This window comes from Phyllostomus discolor, chromosome 3 (genome assembly GCF_004126475.2).
Source record: "Phyllostomus discolor isolate MPI-MPIP mPhyDis1 chromosome 3, mPhyDis1.pri.v3, whole genome shotgun sequence".
In the NCBI taxonomy this organism is placed as follows: Eukaryota; Metazoa; Chordata; class Mammalia; order Chiroptera; family Phyllostomidae; genus Phyllostomus; species Phyllostomus discolor.
The window spans coordinates 40,527,376-40,548,589 of record NC_040905.2 but is presented as its reverse complement, the minus strand read 5'-3'; the positions used below and the strand labels follow the sequence as shown (position 1 = coordinate 40,548,589).

At 43.5% G+C, this 21,214-nt stretch overlaps 1 protein-coding gene across 1 annotated transcript in view; it reads right to left on the bottom strand.

The window, feature by feature from the left end:
- The window catches only part of MAST4 (microtubule associated serine/threonine kinase family member 4), a 532,524-nt gene that overhangs the window by 448,791 nt on the left and 62,519 nt on the right, over positions 1 to 21,214 (bottom strand).

The following is a 21,214-nucleotide window of genomic DNA, read 5'->3' as shown; positions in this document are numbered from 1 at the left end:
CCAAAGCAGAGGCGGCTGACCTAGTGGGACCTGGGTTAAATAGACGCATCTGAGGCCAGCATGAACTCAGATGGAGAGTGAGGCATGCTGCATTCACGTCCAAACCAAGCCAAAGGCTCAGCCACCATTAATTAGGGAAGTCTGACGATTCTGGTGGATAGAAGGTTTGGACACGGGGACAGACAGTCCAACTACTTATGCGGCATAATCACAAGCTAAGAAGACACCTGGGAAACTGCTGCACCATCTTGAACTGGGACACATACTGTAAGCACAGGGGTTTTCACTTGAATTTGAATGTCAGTTGAATTCAGGATCAATGAATTTAGGGTCATTGTCTACCTTAAAGTCAATTTTGTTCTTTAAAAACACAGCTGCTAGAAAACTAGCAAGTTATAAAATTGAACAACTGCTGGCAAGTGACTAAAGTTAGGATTTCTACCAATCTGCTAAAAACTTGATTTTTTTTAAAGAAAGAATATTTTTTGCATATACTTGACTTTCAACCTTAAAAATGGCAACCAACTCAAAATCTCTAGAAATAAAAGAAAAAGTTTAGCTAAGTGAGGCTAAAATATGATGGCTAGAGTGTGGTCCAATATGCCAAGGTTGAGGGTTTGAGCTCCAGTCAGGACACATTCAATATAGATGGAGAGAGGAAGAGGTGGAAAGAGAGAGGGAGAGAGGGTAAGGAAGGGAGGGAGAGGGAGGGAGAGACAGACAGACAGACAGGCAGAGACAGAGGGGGGTGGAGAGAGAATCAGTACTCTCACAAGCTCTTACAAGTCCAGGTGTCGGGAGGTAGGTGGGTGGGAGCAGGGAGGGCAGTTAGATGGAGTGAGGGGAAACGGAACATGCAAAGTAAATTTTTAAAAGGAACATAAAATGTAAGGGTTGGAGTGGAGAAGAATCATAGGAAAGGGTTCAGTATGGGTAATGAGGAAGCCATCTAACTTGAAGCATACGGTTGGAATTTCAATATTGTGAAATGTGCTGCTTTTAAGTCCCATCCTCTCAGCAGAGCTAATGGAGGGAAACCTTACCCTAGCAGGGATAACAGAAATATATACAGGAGACTTTCCTTTAAGTTTTATTAACATAGCTTTACTTCTGTGGCAAATTTTTTATCTAATTTTTAAATCTCCAAATTAGTAAACTCATTACGAATCTCCATCTTGCTTACTCAGAAAAAGACATTTCTATAAAAATTTCATACACTTTTGAAAGTGTGCACAGTTATAAAATAACATCATAACAATAATAATAGCAGTAGTAACTACTAATGGCTAACATTTGTTGAATTCAGATTGTGCTGAGTACTGTTCTAAGTACTTGAACTTATTAATTCAGTTAATCTTACAACCATACTACATAGTTGAGCATCCTTATTATCTCCATTTCAATGATAAGGAAACTGAGGCTTAGAGAGATTAATACCACCCCAAGGTCACAAAACTATTGTTGGGCCAAGATTTTAACCTGGGTGGTCTGACTCTAGCGCTCACATTTCTAACTTCTCTGACATGATGGAATCAAGCAACACTCTTTACTCTAAAGAAAACTTCAGTAGAAAAGACATTCTCCATCTGTAGTAACAGACACAGTCATCAGATCTCTCTCCCATACACAGCTCTCCAACATGATACAAAGGACAAAATTAGGGTGAATCTAGTTGTGTCTATGGAACACTAACCCATAACCATTCCGTAGGGGAATTTTTCTTTACTATCTACTGTCTTACTTAATTTCTGTTGAAAAAAAATCTCTAAAAAGTAACAAAAGCAAAGTGGCCAATTATGCTTATCTCCACTAAAACAACTACGCAAACCTTTTATTGCCTAATTCTTATACCCTGCTTCTAGCTCTTCCTATTTTATCTTCTCTAAACCTTTAATATTTGCCAGCTTATCTCTGTAGACTCATTTAACCACTTGTGAGGCTATTATTTTGTTACGTGCACGTGCCCGAGTCCACACCCAACTGTTCCTGTTCTTGTTCTTGCACAGTAAGAACTACTAGAATCCTAGAGGCCAGGCTCACAGTCTTTTATCTTCCGCAAGGGTTTGGCACCAGCAGATATTGGCTTTCTGCAGCTTTCCCAGACCATTGAGAAGGCGTGACCCCTGTGCACAACTCTTCCCCTCCCTCTCCTACTGTACACCCTCCAAGTGACCAGCCCTGACTCTTTCCGGGAACACTGGGGTAAAATGAAAAGCCCTTCTGCTCATAACTAATTTTTACACTTTACAAGCATGACCACTGAGACATGTGACTAGCAACTACTCCTTTAGGCAATTTCTTCAACCCTGCCTTTTAGCCAAATGTGTGTGTTCAAAAAAGGCACATGCAACTACCCCATATTCACTTGTATGTGTGTGTGTGTATATATGTATACATGTATTTTCAAATTCCTTCCAGAGCAATTTATGTAGCTGATTTCCAAACACTTAATTGAACCTACTGTTGTTTCAAATGAAATTTCTACTTAATTGATAACTGCATGTGAATTAACAAGTGCTCTTTGCACAGAACAGAAACAAGGGAAAAAAAGTTCCTGGTATAGTTGAAAGATTCAAGAAATGACTACATTTTCCCACAGCAGTTGCACAATAGACTCCTCCCCTTTCCTCCAATTTCATTGTTAGACTTCAAGTGCTCAGACAAGGCCAGCCTTGCAGGAAGAGGGCCACTGTGATCTGTGCCCTATTTAGATAGAAAGATGTTGAAACAGACTCTGCAGAGCAAGTGCCTCAACTTGCGTCAGAGTGTGAAACAGAGCCCACTGACCTTCCTTAAATAGCCACTGGCACGACTGTGCCTTCTCAAACAGCCAAGCCCCTTCTCCACGATCCAACAGATTAGGGTGAAGAACACTTAGGACTTGTGGGCTCTAATAACCACAATTCCCAGGGCATAATAATATTGGGTTGGACAAAAAGACTGTTTAGTTTTTTCCGTAAAATAAAAGATACTTTTCATTTTCACTAATGACTTTATTGATTTGGATATGTTGAGTATGTTGGCCATCTCCTGCTATTGGCCCCTAGCGGGTAGAGGCCAGGGGTGCTGCTAAACATCTTCCAATGTGTAAGAGCCCCACAGCAAAAATTATTTGGCCAAAATGTCACTAGTACCAAGAAACTTTGGAAACCACTTTTGACATGTTTGATCAGTCACAGCACCTTCTCTGTACTGCACAAATCTTTTTTTTTTGCGTTTCAGTTGCATTTTTACCTTTCTTGAAATAATAAAGCATGATATGACAAAAATGTTGCATATCTTCTTCTGTCTTCAATATTAAAATGACTACACAAATTCACCAATTTAATAAGTTTTGATAAGTTTTTTTAATGCATACTGATGTGACAGCTGTCACAATACAATCTAACAAAATTGTTTCAAAAGAAGTTAAAGACAATTAATCATTCCTAGAGCCATCATACAGAAAAAACTAAATGAACTTTTTGGCCAACCCAATACCTATCTTCCCAGCTTGGTTGCCAGGTCAGTGTGATACCAATTTCCACATCATATGACAGCCTGCCTCACAGTGCCAAAGGGAACACTGATGTTCAACCTTGACCCACTGGCTATTTCAGAGCCAGAGAGGGAGCTGGAGGATGTGCCCCCAGGGTCTAGCTTACTCTGGGGCCAACCAAACCCTAGCCTCAGGAAATCTTCTGGGGCCACATAACCTTTGAAGACTCCGAGGCAGCCCATCTAGCACATATTTGCAGCATGATTTTTAGGGCTGCACAGCTGGTCAGGGAAGTCTGCCCAGACGTGCTAGCATGCCAACCAAGTCACCCTGGGAACACTCTCATTACTTCTAGTGACCTGTCAGCCCTGATCCCGGCTGAAACACACGAAGGCCAGTCACCTGAGAGAGAACAGCACCTACGCGTAAGAACAGCAACCTGAAGACAGGTGTTTGCTGCGTCAGGTCAGGCACCAGACGCTAGGTTAATCTGGCAAACACGACTACACATACCTTTTAAACACCAGTGCTCAACAGCCAGCAGAATGTATCTAAGGATCCCAGCTTCCAAAATAATGTTCCAAAAACGTGAACAGTGAAAAGGCATCCAAATGTTAATTCTCATCTTCATGGTATTCTTGCTTCAACCTATGTGATACCAAGGGGCTAACTTCCATAGCTATAGTTGGGGGTAAACAAAGGAGTTTAATCCTTTAAATGGCAGCCAAAATGATGCCACTAAGACCCTGAAGAAAGAGCAGCTAGTGTTTTGGGTCAGTGAGGCAGCTGCTCATCAACCAGAAGGAAGTGAACGCCCATTTCTACAACTCAGGATCTTGTTTTCTGACTGCGGTGAGCCTTGGGGGCTGGGTATCCTGCAGTGGATCCTCCTTTTCCCTGAAGGCCCCACCATGCCTTCCCCATCTTTCATTCCATCTAGAGGTTCCTGTTACCAACAGCCAATGAACAATCTAGAATTTTTTTTTAAAGCCTCTTCAAAGGTTGGCTCTTGAGGAAGTAAAACCAGATGGTCTTCTTAGCTTCCTTGGTAATTCCTGTTCTCCCAGTGCCCTTCACCTCTTGAAGTGAGTAGGTTGTTGCCAAAGGCACTTGCTTGCTCCTGTGCAACAATAACACATAACATTTATGCCTGTGTTACTCTGGGCCAGTCAGCATAATAAATTCTTTTATGTACTATCTAATTTAACAATCCTAAGAGCTAGTCCCTACTATTGTCTTCTTTCCCCCGTTATGTGAGTCAAACAGCAGGTCTAGAATTCAAACCAGGTCTGACTCCAAAGCCCAGACTAAACTGAACTCACCTTGACTTTTGGCTTATCTGCTGATGTAATCCACTGCTGCAGCGCCAGCCCTGACAACATGTTTGGTGCGCGAAAACAGTTGGGGGTATCCAACCCACGGCCTGCCCAGGATGGCTGTGAATGCGGCCCAACACAAAATCATAAATTTACCTAAAACATTATGAGATTTTGTGTCACAATATATTTAATGTGTGACCCCAAGACCACTCTTCTTCCAGTGTGGCCCAGAGACGCCAAAAGGTTGGACGGCCCTGGTAGGTGATTCCTCATGCTGTCCTTCTGGAACTCACAAGCATATGAAAGCACTTAAACTGAAAATGGGATAAAGAAAATCTGCTGAAGTTAACCTCTGTACCCCCAGAGCTCAGGCACCAAGCTCACCAGGCCAGGCACGTCCTGAGACATCTAATCCTTTCGTAGACTGTGGGTCCACGCATAATTGCTCTTGCCCTTAACCTAAGGGGCACAGCCTCAAAACTCCCACCCATGTGTACATTTTGCCACAGGGACTGGCACCAGAAATGTCTCACCCGGACACTTTCATGTAGGTCAGGGAGCAAGTACGTCCATGATCTGTAATGAAGCCTCAACACCTGTCTCCATATTAATGCAGCTGAACCACGCGCGCACACCCCAGACTGTCTAGCTGTCCCAGCCTCCTGCCTAACCGTGAACTGGATTTGGATTGGGGGCGGGGGACTTATAGAATGGCAATGAGAGCAGGAGAGGTACAGGAAAACAGTGACAAGTGAAAATAAGGTTGCTGTTGTTGTCACTTAATAAAGCGGCGGAATGGAGAAGAGAGAAGACGACAGAGACACGGGTGGACCAACAGTGAATAACTGCACCGTCACCACCACAGCCAGGTCTGAAACATCCAGATGCTCCCGGCAGCTCCCTCCTGGCAGCCAAGCTGTGCCCTTTAGTATGAGAAGCACTAATATAATAAAGCAATTAGGGCCAAAGAAGTATGTTCAGGATTAAGTCTGCGGCTGAACGAGGGAATGTCAGAGCCAAAGTTAAATCCTAGGTACTTCTGTCAGCAGTTTTCAAACATTAATGTGGCAAGAGTCACTTGGGAAGTCTATTTCAGATGCAAGATGCTGAGCCCCGCCCCTCCCCCAGTGCTGATTCAGTTGTTCTGGAGCAGGGCCCAGAAATCTGCATTCTCAGGAGGTCCCTTATGATCTGATGCGGCAGCTCAGGCTACACTGGATCGAACACTGACCCAAGTCATCCCTGCCCAATGGCTGGGGAAGTAATTCTAGATGAAGAAATGGGGACCTGGGTTTAAGTCCTAAGTCTCTTTCTGAGAAGTTACAGTACCTGGGGCAAGTCACTGGATTTCTCTGGGTCTCTTTCTTTTTTCTGCTAGATGAGGAGACTGGCAGATCTCCAAGGGTCCCCTCTAGCTCTAAAATACTGTGCCTGTGGAAAGTGCTTTCGATAGTAAACCTAGTAGATCTATACATTTTGCTTCATGAATTCTCAAAGTTAGCACTTTTGGTATGCTTTTGTATGAGCCTGGGTATGACGGATAAGTTAGAACTGGACTAGGGCGTACTGGATCATTAATACCTCATGGAATCAAATACACACTGTGTCATGGTCCGTTTTGTGGCTAAAGGTATCTGTACCATGACTGGGAGGTTGGAGGTGCAAGCTGCCGCACAGAAGGTGTCCACACAGACCCAGGTGGCAGGGAGGCCCATGCCCTTAGGCTGCTCGGTCTGAGCGTCTAGCTTTCATGTGCACTGGCTCCAGGTCAAGGGCGCTCCTTCCCTAGAGCAGGCTCCTCAGGGACCTTCCAAGTGAAAAGAGCTTCCACCAACACCACATCACTGCAGATGTGGTGTTGGTTTTTTTCCTACTTCAGATTTGCCGTTGGCAGGGAGGCAGGTGGATACCACAAAGAACAGAAGAAAACCTCAGAGCTTCCTCCACCCCCAAGAACTATAGCACTTGTTCACTGTTCTCTGTGAAATCACAGCTTATTTGTTCAGTAAATAAAGCGTCTGAATGTATAGGGAATTTAAAGATGCTGGAGGGGAAGGCCTGGCCCTAAAATAAGATCTGTGGTTAGCGCCACCTCTCAGCGAGATGCTGGGCGGACATTCTGGTTCCCATTTTCACCACGCAGGGAGGGGGCCAGCAGCAGGCACGGAGGGGCCTGTTGGTGAGTTGAGAGGCACCCCGGATGACAATGAGTGACAGCACAGATGGAAGTTTAACAACCGCTGTCTGGCTCTTCCCTTGTTTCCTTCTGCAACAATCAAATAAATTAGAAGACAAACCAGTGAATTCCACCAAACCAAAAAAAAAATCAACAGAACTCTGCCTCAATTTAATGCATCTTTCCAGTGAGAAAGCAATCAGGAACTGATAAGCTGAAAGGGACCCAGTTCACAACAAAGTGTATTCGCAGCATCTTCCCAGTCCATCCTTCAATTTAGATGCATCATTTCAGACTGATGCCAGAGGCCTGATCCAAATAATTAAAACTGAACTCTCGGTTCAGGATATGAGGTTCTTCCTTCCTCAAGGTGCACTTGATCAGTCTTTACCCAAGGGGGGAGGAAGAACCAAATTTATACTCAGGGAGTTGGCAAATTTGTATGTAATAGAAAAATAATATGTAAGTAACATCAAGTATTAAATCCTGAGGACATAATAAAACATAGAATGACATAAAGAAAATAGCCTACCCTGAGCTTAGTGAATACAAATACGCGACTTGGAAGATGAGGAATTCCACCGTCCGCCCAATGGCACCAGGTGAGGTGTGAGTCAGCAATACCCCTGCCCAGGGCCGGCCCACACTCCTGCTGCAGAAGCCACAGGGAAAGCGTGCAGGCACCCCAACACTGGGAAGCCTGCAACCCCGCTGAGCAGCCTACAGCTCCCATGTCTTTGGAATCGCTGGAATGGTGTAACTATGGGTGCATTTCCTACAACTCAGTTGCTTTAGGACTGACACATTTATCAAATTTCAGCAGCGGTGAAGGAAGAAACATAAGGGGTTATGGCCACTAGAAAGGAAAAAACCTCACCAGGGCTCCTCTTCAGTGGGGTCTACACACCGGGCTTCTAGCTGCTTCTCTTCTCCGTTAGGAAACCACCCAGAGCAAACATCACATCACACACAGAAGCCGCTCGGAGCTGACCCCTGCCGCCAGGACAGCTCCTGCCACAGCGCTCCTGAAGCATCTTTCAGAACAAGAAGTGCCCTTCGTGTCTGCCAGAAACCCAGGAGTTCACCCCACCCCAGCACACCTAACTGATCACTGCATCTGGTCAACTCTCCTAAATACGGCATGGATCTGCCCCCTCCTCCCCGACCCCACACAGCTCTACTCCCTGCCCCCACCGCCCTCCTGAACTATCACCACGTCCCGTCTGCCTGGAGTCTCACGCATTTCCACCTGTCTCCACTGTCGGCATGATCTTTCTGCAATCTACCCTGGCCGTGGCATGCATCAGCTCTGTATTTTTCAATGCCCCACCTCCCACAGAAGAGGGTTCTCAAACTGTCAGGCGGCAGAATCAGACGCTCCTGGCCCCACTTCCGGAGAATCTTCTCTGACGGGAGACAACGGGTTGGGTCCAGGAATCTACCTTTCAACAAGTTCATCAGGTGATTTTGAGTAAACTCCATTACAGAGCTCTACCCTCAAGTTTAAACTGCCTTTCCTTTCCAGTGGCAACTCCTGGCCCTCCACTGGCAGTGTTTACTTTCCGACGGTCTTCCATCATCCCAGGAAAATAAACTCGAAGAGAGATTTAGAGAGTGGGCAGGAGAAATGCCAGAGGAGTGGCACGAATCCAGAAATGAGTACAGACTTTTCCAACGCAGTTTCCGATGCTTGCCCACCTCCAGCCATTGTGACATGGGGAGTCTTTACACGGCTGTAATTTTCAAATGATGCTGCAAGCTAACTACTTTTATGTTGATGTCTCTCAATAAATAGTATCGCTGGAGAAGACACATGTACGTGTTTGCATCGTCAAGGCCCAAAACCTTAAAAACACCACCGCAAACATTTTTAATTTCCAATCTGAGTATCTGCGCCAGCACGCTCCTCATCGGTGACAATGGTGCAGGATGGGCTCAGTCAGTGTTCATTCAGAGCGTGCCGTCAGTGCAGACTGGAAGCACAGAAAACTCCAAAAGCTGCTCCCCCATGAAATGACCTTCGAAAAGGAGATGTCTCATGAACAAACTCTCTAGCCCAACTCCCAATATGGGATGATGAATCAATAAGTAATTTTCTTGACAGAACCATTATTTTGCAACTTATTTATATTTTTTAAAGTATGAAAGAGGCTTGTCTAGGTCTCTGGCAAGGCAAACTCCCATAAGAATTACCCTCAGAATTTACTTCATCAGCCAGGCTGCAATTCCAACGTGCTGCCATCTTAAGGATGAAAATACGTCTAAAGTGAAACACCTTTACTGTGACAACGGCAAGTCCACTGCAGAGCTGCCACTCGTGTCATGGCAGCCTGGTGCCAATTAAGAAAAAAACGTCCTCCTCAGCAAATGCTCTGCTCCTTGGTTTAGGATCCCATCTTTTCAAATCAAATATTTATCGTCTCATGTCGCTCTTTACTAAGACCTTCCCTTCCAGCTTTACAATGAATTAATATTTCCAAGTCTGACAGCTATTCTGAGTCTTTCGGAAACCTCATGCAGATGTTAAAATTTTCAACAGCCTTGTGAGGAAAGCACTTTGGGAAAGGTCGGCAGTCAGGGAATCTCAAGGCCTGTGACAGTAACGTGGGCAAAAATGCGCGTGAAGTGCTTAGATTTCCCACAAGCCTAGCTGGTCCCAATGAGGGGTCACAAGCGATGTGCAGCTTACCACGGCCTTTCATGGTGTAGCCAGCTCCTGGTTCGAGAGAAACCTCCCGCTTCACAACTAACTAGCTTTAGCCCTGCCTCCTGTACCTCCCCATTCCGGCCTCCGGACACCTGCCTGTACTTGCAGACAGCACCCCACCGAGTCTCCCAGGCCTCCAGGGTAACAACTCATTCCTTCCACTGCCTTTCACATGCTTTTATATAAGCTTGTGTTTTGGTCACTTTCTACCAAAAAAAAAAAAAAAAGGCATTTTTGAGTATGGCCACAATCGATGAACACACATATCATCTGATCCACTCCAAAAATTGGGAATCAATTTAATAGTTTTTTTAAGACATCAAACTACTGATGTGTATAGCGCTTCCATTCCACTAGAAGGTTGAAGGCATCTTCACTTGTGAGGCTGTACAGTGGTGACTCCATTATTCCTCACATACGCAAGGCTGGTGTTCTGAACCCCAGAGCAAGATGCAATATTTATTTCCTACTAAACTTCATCCTGTTAGATTCACTCTTTGTTCCAGTGACTCACTATTCCTCCCCGCTTACCTTCAAAAGCAGGTTTGATGAGCAGCCCCTGACATTCCTGGCCACGTCACTAAGCAGTAAGGAGCCCAGGCTCCTCCCGCCTGAGAGGCCTCAGGCATCGCTCACATCACCCAATGCTTTTTGGGATCCGATGTTTTATCAGTTTTGGCTCATACATGAGATTTTTGTCAGGGAGTTTAGCAAAGGCCTTTCTAAAATTCAGAATAACTGGTTCTGTACCATTCTAACTGAGCAATCCCATAAAAAAGGATGAGTTTCGTCTGATGTGAATGGCCCATTAACCACATCAGCCCTCCCTGGCATCCTCCTTCCTTTCCTGTGACCACCATAGTGACCACTTACTGTTCCCACTGGCTCTGCAATTTCTGAACACTATTCCTGTGTCTGAGGGTTCTCCCAGATGAGAGAGACTTGGTAGGAATGGGAAACTTCACCTTCTTCTAAGGAAGGTAAAAGAAGGCTAAATGCATGCATATTCTCCCGCAACACAGGCAACTAGAGCGTAGACAACCCATTTAAGCTCAGCAAACAGCCATGTCTATCCAGGACTCTGTTTGCAGCAAAGAGCACAGGAAACACCAGGGCAATCAGAACGCATCTTATGGGTGAGCCTAGTGTGTCAGCGGTGAATGACCAATAGCGGGGCCCCATCCACAGCCTTCTAACAGCCCCGTTCCCTCAGTGTAGGCTGGCTGGGTCTTTAGCACTCTGGCCTCCCTGGTGCCTGCCGTTTCCTGAGACAGGCTCTCTAGTCTTCCCATCAACATACCCAGTATTTTTTCGTAAGACTCATCTGTACTTAAATTATTCAGAGTTATTCAGCTTGGATTCTGTTGTCCGTGGCCAAGGACACTGGACTGATTAAGAGCCTCACAATATATCAATTAATCAGCCTAGGATTCTGCCTGCAGAGCATACCAATGTGGCAAAATTCACTTCTTATCCCTTTTAAAAATTAGACACCACTATCTGCACTTCGGGCATAGTTCTCACTCCCCAGTAATTCAGAAGGATACATTGGATCTAAGTTGAGAAATTCTCTCTACAGGTTTTTTAGGGACACTGGGATGTATTCCATCCAAAATGGGGAATCTAAACTCATTTACACCAAAAGGTGCTTTTGTCCAAGTTTACCCCTCATCTTAGGTTTCTAATCCCTCTTACCAAGTTTGTTCTCACCCTCTCCAATCATCCTATCATACTCTTTAATAAAGAAGCAAAAGCAAAACAGAAATTTAATACTTTTCCATCCAGACACTCCAAGAAATAGTCTTGTATTTTCATGCTCTTTCTCTGAATAGCTAAGTGGTCTTTGACCACAAGGGTCCTAAAACCCTCTCACAGCAAATGATGGGGTAGTCGCTCTCTGGATCTAGTCCAAAAGAAGACAGTTACTCTCTCAGGACCTATTATCTCTCCCCCCGCCCCCGCCGAAATTTGTCATTACACTTCGTTCCAGCACAGTCAATAAAACATTTTATTCCCAAGTCACCCTCCCAAGTTTAGACTCTCAAAATTCCCATGCCGTATATTCACTATTATTTTTAGGAGAACATCAGATTCTATGACCTGATGATTAGCCACATTCCTGCCAAGTTTTAACTTTCATATTGTAAGTTCTTTACTGGGGAAGCAAAGCTGACTTAATATACATTTTCGTATCATGACGTTTTCAGATGTTATGTAATCTGGAGCGGCTTCCATACAATGCTGTTTTTACAGCCTTAACTAAACATAAAAATGCAAGGTACAGTTTCATGCAGATGACCACTTTGTTATGCTAATGAGAGATGGAGGCTCAAAACCTATAAAAGAAACTAAATCTTTCATCTTCTATTACAATTAGTTTTAAACCGCCCTGCCTACAGATCTTAAAAAATCTAGACTGTTATAGTTCCAACAGATAAAATATAACAATTTATGTATCAGAAAGGCACAGATTTCAGAAGATGCTAAATAAAAATGTTTCTTCAAAATTAAGACACAATATACGCTGTTAGAAACTCTAACACCATAAAAAGAAATGAATCGGTTGGTGGCCTAGGAATCTACAAAGACAAAGAAAGCAACAACAAAAACAATGATAACATCAAAAATGATACCATCAAAAATGAGAACTTCTGTCTAAGGCAGCACACATGGACAAAATTAATGAACAGCTGTGAAAATGTAAGCAGATATTTTTAATGTATAAAAATGGCAAATGATTCATTTCTACAACATACAAAAAAACCCTTCACAAATTAACAAAAGAAACATAACTTTCTAGAAGAAAAAAGAGCAAAGGATATGAGCAAACAATTTACTGAACAGAAAAACATACACAAAATGTCACACTTGATGCTATGCTCAGACACACTGGCATGCAGAGAAAAGCTCATCAGAACAAAGAGTTACTATTTTACACCAGATGGGCAAGTACCAGAAAGCTGGAAGACAGGAAGTGCAGGCAGGTATGTGAGGACAGGGGAAACTTCACATACCTGGTAGGGGCACTCTGCCTAGCGCTTGGGCACTAAGGAAATAAAATGATGTATATGATTATTCCACGCCCCAGCAGTTCTGCTCCTACACGTAAGTCCTGTGGAAATTCCCTCACATCCACAGGGCAGCGTGAACAGTGTTCGCTGGAGCACTGCTTGTGTTGGCCCCTCTGCCTGGATGAGGCCGCACTCTGACAAAACTGGCCCCCGACAGTGACTGCCCTGCTGGCAAATGCACCTCTCCCAAGGTAAAATAAGCAAGGAAATCACAAGCTATGATGGTGTATCCATGGCATGTCAGGGAGCCCTGGGGAAAGACCGCCACACCATCACAGGGCTAAGAGAAGCAAGTGGAAAATGCTGGACATGGTCAGGAGGCAACCTCGGTGCCCATCAACAACAAAGTGGGTAAGTGAAGTGTGGTGGGTGCCAGCCAGGCAACGGCTGGAGACACACTGCAGGTGTACACGGCAACATGAAACTGGCCTTAGAGACACTGAGTGGAGTGGAAGTGAGTAGAAAAGATTTGTAGTACACAAAGTTTAAAATATCATGTGTCCTTTCTCCTTCCTACTTCGTTCCACCACCCTTGGGGACATATAATATTTAAAAATGCAAATGATATAATAGAAGCAATGTAAAATACAATAAAGCACAAAGTACAAATGCATTCAAATAAAAATAATACTTATTTTGCAGTACCTCACTGAAATTAAAAGATGTTCATTAAAGTGAAAGTGACTGCCTACAGGGGACAGAAGAAAATGAGAATTGACTATGAGATAAAAGGAGGAGGAAGAAAAAAGGAAGGACACATCAGCTAATAAAACTTTAATAAATAAAGCTAATCAACTTGCAAAAATATTATGGTTCCAGGCATCAATGGTTAGGGGCAATCTTTCCTTGGGAATGGAAAAGTGAGCTAGAGAAGGACAAGCAAAAATCCGGGCACAGGTAGTTCTGCTGCATTCTGTTACTTGTATCCAACGCCGACAGAGCGTGGTGTGGGTCACAGCAGCATCAGATGCCGTCAAGTACACGGTGTGTTTATTTACATTAAACAAAGGTAAGGCCCTTATGGGGATCTGAAAAAAATTAGAATATTCATGTACATCTTTAGTGAGTTTCTACTTCAGCTAAAAAAAACAATATTTATAAAAATTGTGTACCTATCCTTAAATGTTTAAATTTTAGTCACCTTCAAAGTACTCTCCATTTGAGGCAATACACCAACAAGACTATTTTTCCTACTAAAAAGTTTTTGAACTTATCAATTTTGATGCCTTTTAGCACTTCTGCCATTTTGTTTTTACTTTTAATCTATTCCACGTAGGCAAAAGGTTGCCCTATAAGGACTTTTTTCATCTGGGGAAACACACAAAAAATGTCAGTTGGGTGAGATCGGGTTAATAGAGAGGGCGGGGTGGGGGATCGTGCCTTTTGGGTCAAAAGCTGCTGAACACTCAGTGACGTGTGGGCAGTGCACTCATAAATCACCCATCATGAAATGGGCAAACTCTTTGAAAGAGTCTTAAAAAAAAATCACTGAAGCCAAGTGCAGCCTCTCACAACAATGCCAGCCGGTCCCCTTATACAGATGGGTTCCTGGAACACTCACCTAGTGGGGGAAGCCTGTACTACAGGGGCCCACCCTGCAGAACATAATTCCAGTGGTTTTTTTGTGGGGGGAGCTCCCTTCGTATTCGAGCTTATAAAATGCTTTTAAAAATTAAACAGCATTTCCCCCCAAATTTTAATGACATTAAGTACCTTCTAGTCATGCTTAACACAATCTAAGCTAATGACACACACACCCTGGAAACAGTTGCTGACTCAGCTTTATTATCAGAATGAAATCAGGAAAAAAATAAGTTGGACACTGTGTAAGACCCACTGAACCTCAATTGAAGGAACCCAGTTTAACCTCTCATAATTCCTGCTCAGTCATGGAAGTTAAGGGTTATTTAGCAGTGTAGCCACAGTTACCTCTTAAAATTATTATTCCAAAAACCATATTTCCCCATCAAATGAAAGAATTTGTACGGCTTTGGCAGACTGTGGACTACTGACCATTCACAGCTCCTTCTTCCTTGGCATCTTCTAACATAGCTTTTGAAAGCTTCCCAGAAACTCTTGCAGGGAGGGGTAAGCATGGGCTCTCCTATGGGCCAAGGAGGCATTCACAGAAGTTTCCAGCTAGGTCTTAGGGAACAGACTTGGCTGGCACCTTGCCAGTGGAATATAGAGGCAATGGCTGAAATGCAGCAGCAGGGTAAAAACCTCAACCCCATAGACAGCAGGAAGGGCCACTAACATCCTTAAGTAGTCTGAGACCATCTACACCCACATTTTTTGTTGAATAAAATAAAAATATCTGTATTGGATAAGAAACGTAAGAGTCAAGTTTTGGCTTAACGTGTTCCTAAATGATACAACAGCAAAGAAAAAACACAGGAACTATGCAGCAATGCAGAAAAATATTTCTAAGAGAATAGAAGGCTATGAGATGGCATGCACACGATTATAGTGATGCCTTTGGTCAAAGATCACATCGCAACAAACAAAGTGAAAATAGTTGTGCCGGGAGGCAGTCTTATTTATGGGCAAAGTGACAAACTATCTTTCCAAACGGGGACACTTCAGAGTGAAGGGGGCACTGTCAGTAATTATGCAGAGATGAGTGCAGGCGGGGGCCGTCCCAGGCAGGCGGCAAGACATGAGTAATGGTTGAGGTTTGCTCAGAATTTTAAAGTTAACATCTTTATGTCACCTTTTCGATTGTGAAAGAGCAAAAAAAAAAAAATGTATGCTTCCTTCTCTAATCGTAGCCCTTCATCTTTCTTTGAAAAGGATTCTGGGTTTCTCCTTATAAGGAAGTCAGTGCGAAATAATTCTAGTGGCATCAGCTGTGGGCAATCTTCAATAAAAACAACCTCTTGCTTACTTTTCTTCTACATCACTTCAATTAAAAGTAGTTTTTCTGAGAATTTCTCCAGCAAAAACTTCCTCATAAGCCAGCATGGTTTATCCAAAATATGATAAGATGACAGATTATGTTCAGGGGGTGGCATAAATAAGTGGCTTCCAGAGAGTCCTACTTTATAACCAACTCGGGAAGAAGTGCAACACACCAGGACAAAGTATTAATAAACCAAAAATTAGGCATTGGTAAATTATTAAAAATTAGTAGGACTGATTTGAAAATTTAACTACTTTAGTCATATGGTTCTTAAAACCGAGACCACATATAATGAAGCAGACACACTGCAGAAGAATCCAGGGATCTGTGAGCGATTCTGAGTAACAGTCACTCCGACAGCCATGTACATTTGACCTTGGAGCATTTGTTCTTATACTTGCTTTTGAATAAGATCTGACACACAGGACTGTCAACTTCTGTAATAGCTTCACAAAAATTATAACCACAGAGTGCAAAAGGTTAATTGTCACACTTTCCCTGGGAATCACCCCAATTCTGCAGTGTAAACTAGCAAACCTTGAGGAAGGCATTACAAGGCCCCGCACGTCCCAGCAGTCACCTGGCCTCTCGGGCTCATCTCTTGCTACTCCTCCCTGCTCCCTCAATGCTGGGCAGACATTCAAGTCCACACTGGCAGATAAGCTTTTGTCCTATAACGCTGCCTTTGCCCCCTTGTCTCCTGGCAATCTTCTTCGCTTGAGGAGAAACTCAGATGTGACCTTCTTTCAAATGCTGACACCAGTGGCTGAGGCCAAAAGTATCTTTCTCTCCTCAAGCTCCCCACTGCACTAGCTCACCCATTCCAGAAATAATTCCCCTCGGTGCCTGCAGCGCTAGCTCTAGGCCCTCAACCATTTCCTGCCCTCCAGCTGGGCAGAGTGCAGAACCACTTCCAGCACCCTCTCCTGCCAATAGCTTCAAGTCCGTACCCCTCTTTCCTGTCCACGTTCCCAACCCAGTGAGCTGCCAGCCTTGGCTCTCCTCTGCTTTCCTAGTCTTTGCTCCCCATCACCCCCACCACTGCTGAGTCCAAGGGAGAGAGTCTCCAACCTAATACAGCACCCGGTTGTGTGCAATCTCGCCAGCTCCTTCCCACAACCACCAATCCCAACGCTGGTCTCACCCCCAGCAGCCCCAGCCATGCTCTAGTCGTGCAGTCTCACAAAGAAACAAAGAGCTACATGAAAACGGATACCTTTCACATTAACTACTGATCTCTTCTCACTTTAAACAAATCATGGGTAAGCCCCCTCATCCCAGAGGAGCACACATTCTAGCGAAGCTTAGCACATTTCTAGAATGCTAGAACATGAGTGTGCAGGCAGTATCCCAGCCCTAGAGCACACCAGCTAGAGATCATTTGAGAAGACTACCCTTGTATATCTTTAAGACTAGCTTCTCTGAAAACTCAGCCTGAGATGTAACAGATGCTGGACGGAGGGAAATTCTCTTGTGCTGGGTCTCCAGTTTGCCTCTAATTGAATTCTTCTGCAGGCACTAGGCTGAGATTTAAGAAAAGGAACTCACACTGTGGATGCTGCATTCTCACTATATCCACTGAGCTCTTATTCCTAGAGCTGTTAGACACTTCCTGCCTTTTTTTCCCTCTGCAAATCTAGGGAAGCTTTCGGATTTATTTCCCACAGGATTCCTCCCCTCTCTGCCACAACAGCTCTGCTAACTTCTCCCACTCCTACTCTCTGAGCAACCGGCAGCTGGAGATCAAATTTGGCCGGAGCTACATTTCCTCCTCCCCCAACTTCTTTCTTCTACTCCCTCTGAATATTAAGCAAATCATATTTCACAAGCATGTAGTTTTCTGGAGATGTTAAGTCTGAAGTCCTGAGGCTTCTCTACATGACACCAATAACAGTCAGCACCTCCACACTTCCCACGTGCCGGACGCTCTTCTAAGCATTTTCTGTGAATTAACATTCAGACCTCACAACCACCTAGTGGAGAGTGTACTATTACGGCCCCATTTCCCAGAGGAGACTGTCCCCCCCTTGGGGGACCTAACTAGGATGGCTGGTGAAGCTGCTTAGTTCTCCCTAAGCCTCCCACCCATGACCCTCAGCATCTCCCACGACCACTCCTACTCCAGCCCTTTCCTGAATGGGTAAAAATTACCTATGTAAGGAGAAAAGCCATCTTTCAATCCCTTTCCAAAAGTGGTAAAAAAAAAAAAAAAAACAAGCTCAGAGATTGGATGTCAAACCTTTGGAGTACTTGCAACAAACAAGAGACCTAAAATGTCAAAGTGAGTAATTCAGCGAAGTTAATGCCGATGCACAAAAGGGTGGTGGAGGCGACTTTCTCAGGATAAAAACCATACATTAGAACCCACTCAAAATTTAGAGTTTACTACATTAGGTTTCCTGACCACAGGTATTGATGTCTGATTACAGAATAGAAAGATAAAAATAAAAGTATAACTCTCATTCTTTCTTTGCATCTCAAATTGTGGCCAATACGAAGTAAAATCGTTTCGAACTCGCACAGCTGCGACGGCGGTCTGAGAGGTGTGGCATTTGGTGCAAAGCTGGGGCCGACCCACTGATACCACAGAACCTCTTCCTCCTTGTTTGAATTCAAGTGGAAGAGTTTCCTTAACACAGAATGAATAGGAAGTGATTCAACAAATTAAGCAATCTGAAGTTCAATGCATGAGGAAGAAATTAAGTCATCGACTGTTAAAGCAAACTCCAAAATGAAACTGTTTGAAAAGCTAGCCTCACTGTTGATAGTGGAGCTGGCCCTTATCATTTTCAAGTGAAGATGAATAGGTGAAAATGAATTGCATTTTGACAGTGTGAATACCAAATTCAATCACCACTTGCTGGAGAACAGAAATTCAATGATCATTTGTTGGAGATGCTATTAGTAGCAGCAGCCCCATTCCACAGACCGAAAGTATCAAGCAAACAGGTAGTGTTCCTAAGATTTCGGTCTGTGGGAGGTAGAAGGAACAAGAGGATAAACTCCACTCTCGGTGAAGAGGGGTGGAGTGGGACCTCAGCATCAACCAGGAGAGAGAACACGAGAGAATTTAAGAGAAACCGTGAACTGGGGCTGCTGACTAGGGGTCACTGCACTGGATAAGGCTGCCAGCAGTGTTTGGGGCCACATAAGATGAGAGAAAAGAAGAGGGCACAACAGCCAATAGAAATGTAGTGAGATCATCCTATATCCTAAAACAGAGCTGATTTAATGAAAAAAAATTAATAAAGAAACAGAACAGAGTAAGGAATATTTCCCCTCAAGGAACAAGACATTGGCAGTAAGATTACAGTAATATATTTAGAACCACCCACTCTTTCTACATGGACTGATGAGCTAGGTGTAAAGGATAAGACATCTGAAGGAAGAGCAATTAAGAATCAACCTCGATACGTTTTCTTGTGTCATTCCTTTGTATAAATTTAACCACGGGTAAGGGGATTATATACATACAATGTCAAATCAGTTCATTTTTGTGAGTAAAAAGGGATGTTATCAATAATTATACAGGATAGGCATAAATAGACACGGCCAAACTTCCCACAGGACACACTGTGTCGTAACCCCCAGCATATGCACAGTGCTCCCCCTCTGTAGCCCACCCCCTCTCCTCGGCACCTGGCTACCCCTACTCACCCTGCAGCCCTCAGGGTAGACTTTGCCTCTTTCCCTCCTCCACCCAGCAAGACCCTGAGCTGCCCTGCTACCGGCCTTCCTGCAACCCCAGCACTTGCTACACCACATTACAAACGTCTCTTCACTCATCTGGCACCTTGACTAACGGTGTCAAACATTGATTCCTAAATTTCATTTGCATACTGTGATTTTAAAATAGACTCACATTTTTCAGTACAATTAGTTTATGGGGAAATAATATTTAACATTATAAAGTCACAGCCATAGATGCTATAGGGGCTTCTGTATCAATCTGCGGGCTTGTAAATTTTATGGAAAACAACAGCCCTTAAAAAGAAGAGACACTAAAGTAGTTCTGTGTTTATTTCTATTAGAGGAGACACTCCAGCCAATTTTTCTACTAAATTAGCTTTCCTTGCCATAATAGAGTCAACGTGATAGCAACTGTCCCAAAGGCTGTACATTTTAAGTCACATAAAAAGCAAATGTGCAGGAATGAATATTCCATTTGATTCTGCCATGCCTCACAATTCATTTGTTGTGATTTGTGCAATTTCTCCCAGACTACAAAGTTTCATACAAGAGAATCATATATATAGCAGAATACAGATTGCTAGATATGACCTAAGAAATGAGAATGATACATACTTTTTTTTAGCTGGTTAGGGGTCTGTAGAGATAAACATTATTACTATCACAGACATTCTGAAGTCATCTAGAATAAAAATACAAGCCAAGTTGCAAAGGCTCAACTCAAAGCACATTTGCAAACATGGTCTTAGCAAACTGAAGCCTGGTACAAAAAATCTTGAGGGCAGGAAATGCTGAATGACTGAATTAATTTCACCTTCGTAGGCCAGGGCAACCTCAAGTACAAATTAGAATTGAAATGTGTTTGTTCTCAATAAACTACTGATGGTGTAGGGATCTGACCCTAGACCAATTAAATCAGAACTAAGGAGTAAATCCCAGGCATTGGTATTTTCTAAGAGCCCCCACGAGGCTGTAACATATAACCCATATGAGAACTATTCTTCCACTTCCAATAGGTTTTCCCAGAAACAGAGATAGTAGCAAGAAACGTTTATTATTTCCTATGTGCCAGACACTGGTCTAGGAGTGTGTATGTACTAACTCATTCAATACTCATAATAGCCCCAGAGTGTAGGTACTAATATGCCATCCTACCACATTTTACCAACGAGGAAACTGAAGCTCCAACAGATAAAATGCCCCATTTTCTTCATCTAATAAGAAAATGTGACTCCGGCCTCAGCAGTCTGACTCCCGAGTCCGCTCTCCCAATGACTCCATAGTCTGCATCTAGTAGGACTCTGGGAGTAGGAGTTAGGTGGACCACCAGAGTGAGACGCGAGAAAAATTTTGCTTAAATATGCTATTTATACTAGAGCAAATGAGTGATAGTGAGAATAAAAATATCAGTAATATTATAATATTTAAAAAATATGAGCAGTATTATACAATTTAAAATACTGCTTTGGTTTCTAATAAATAATGTCCTTAGAGAAGACCTACTTTCCTAATTACATAACTTAAAGCCAAACAGGGACTTGAGGGCAGTTATGCGGAAATGTTGGTGGTGTTCTTGCCACTGTATCCCACCAGGGTTACTTACTGCAGGCCACAGCACAAGCGAGTGTCCCCACCCCCCTGTGCCCACAGTCTCTCTCCTGAATCATTCCACCAGCATAGAAACATGGTCTAATGTCTAAAAAGATGATAAACTTGCCTGTCCTGGGTCCCCTTAAGTCATCAGCTCATTTCTCTGGTCCCTTTTACACAAAGATCCTCAAAAGAATACTCTATGTATGTCACATTCAGTTCTTCTCCCACCCCTCTTTTATTCATGTTGAAAAATTTTCAGCCAAGATCTCTTCAACTAC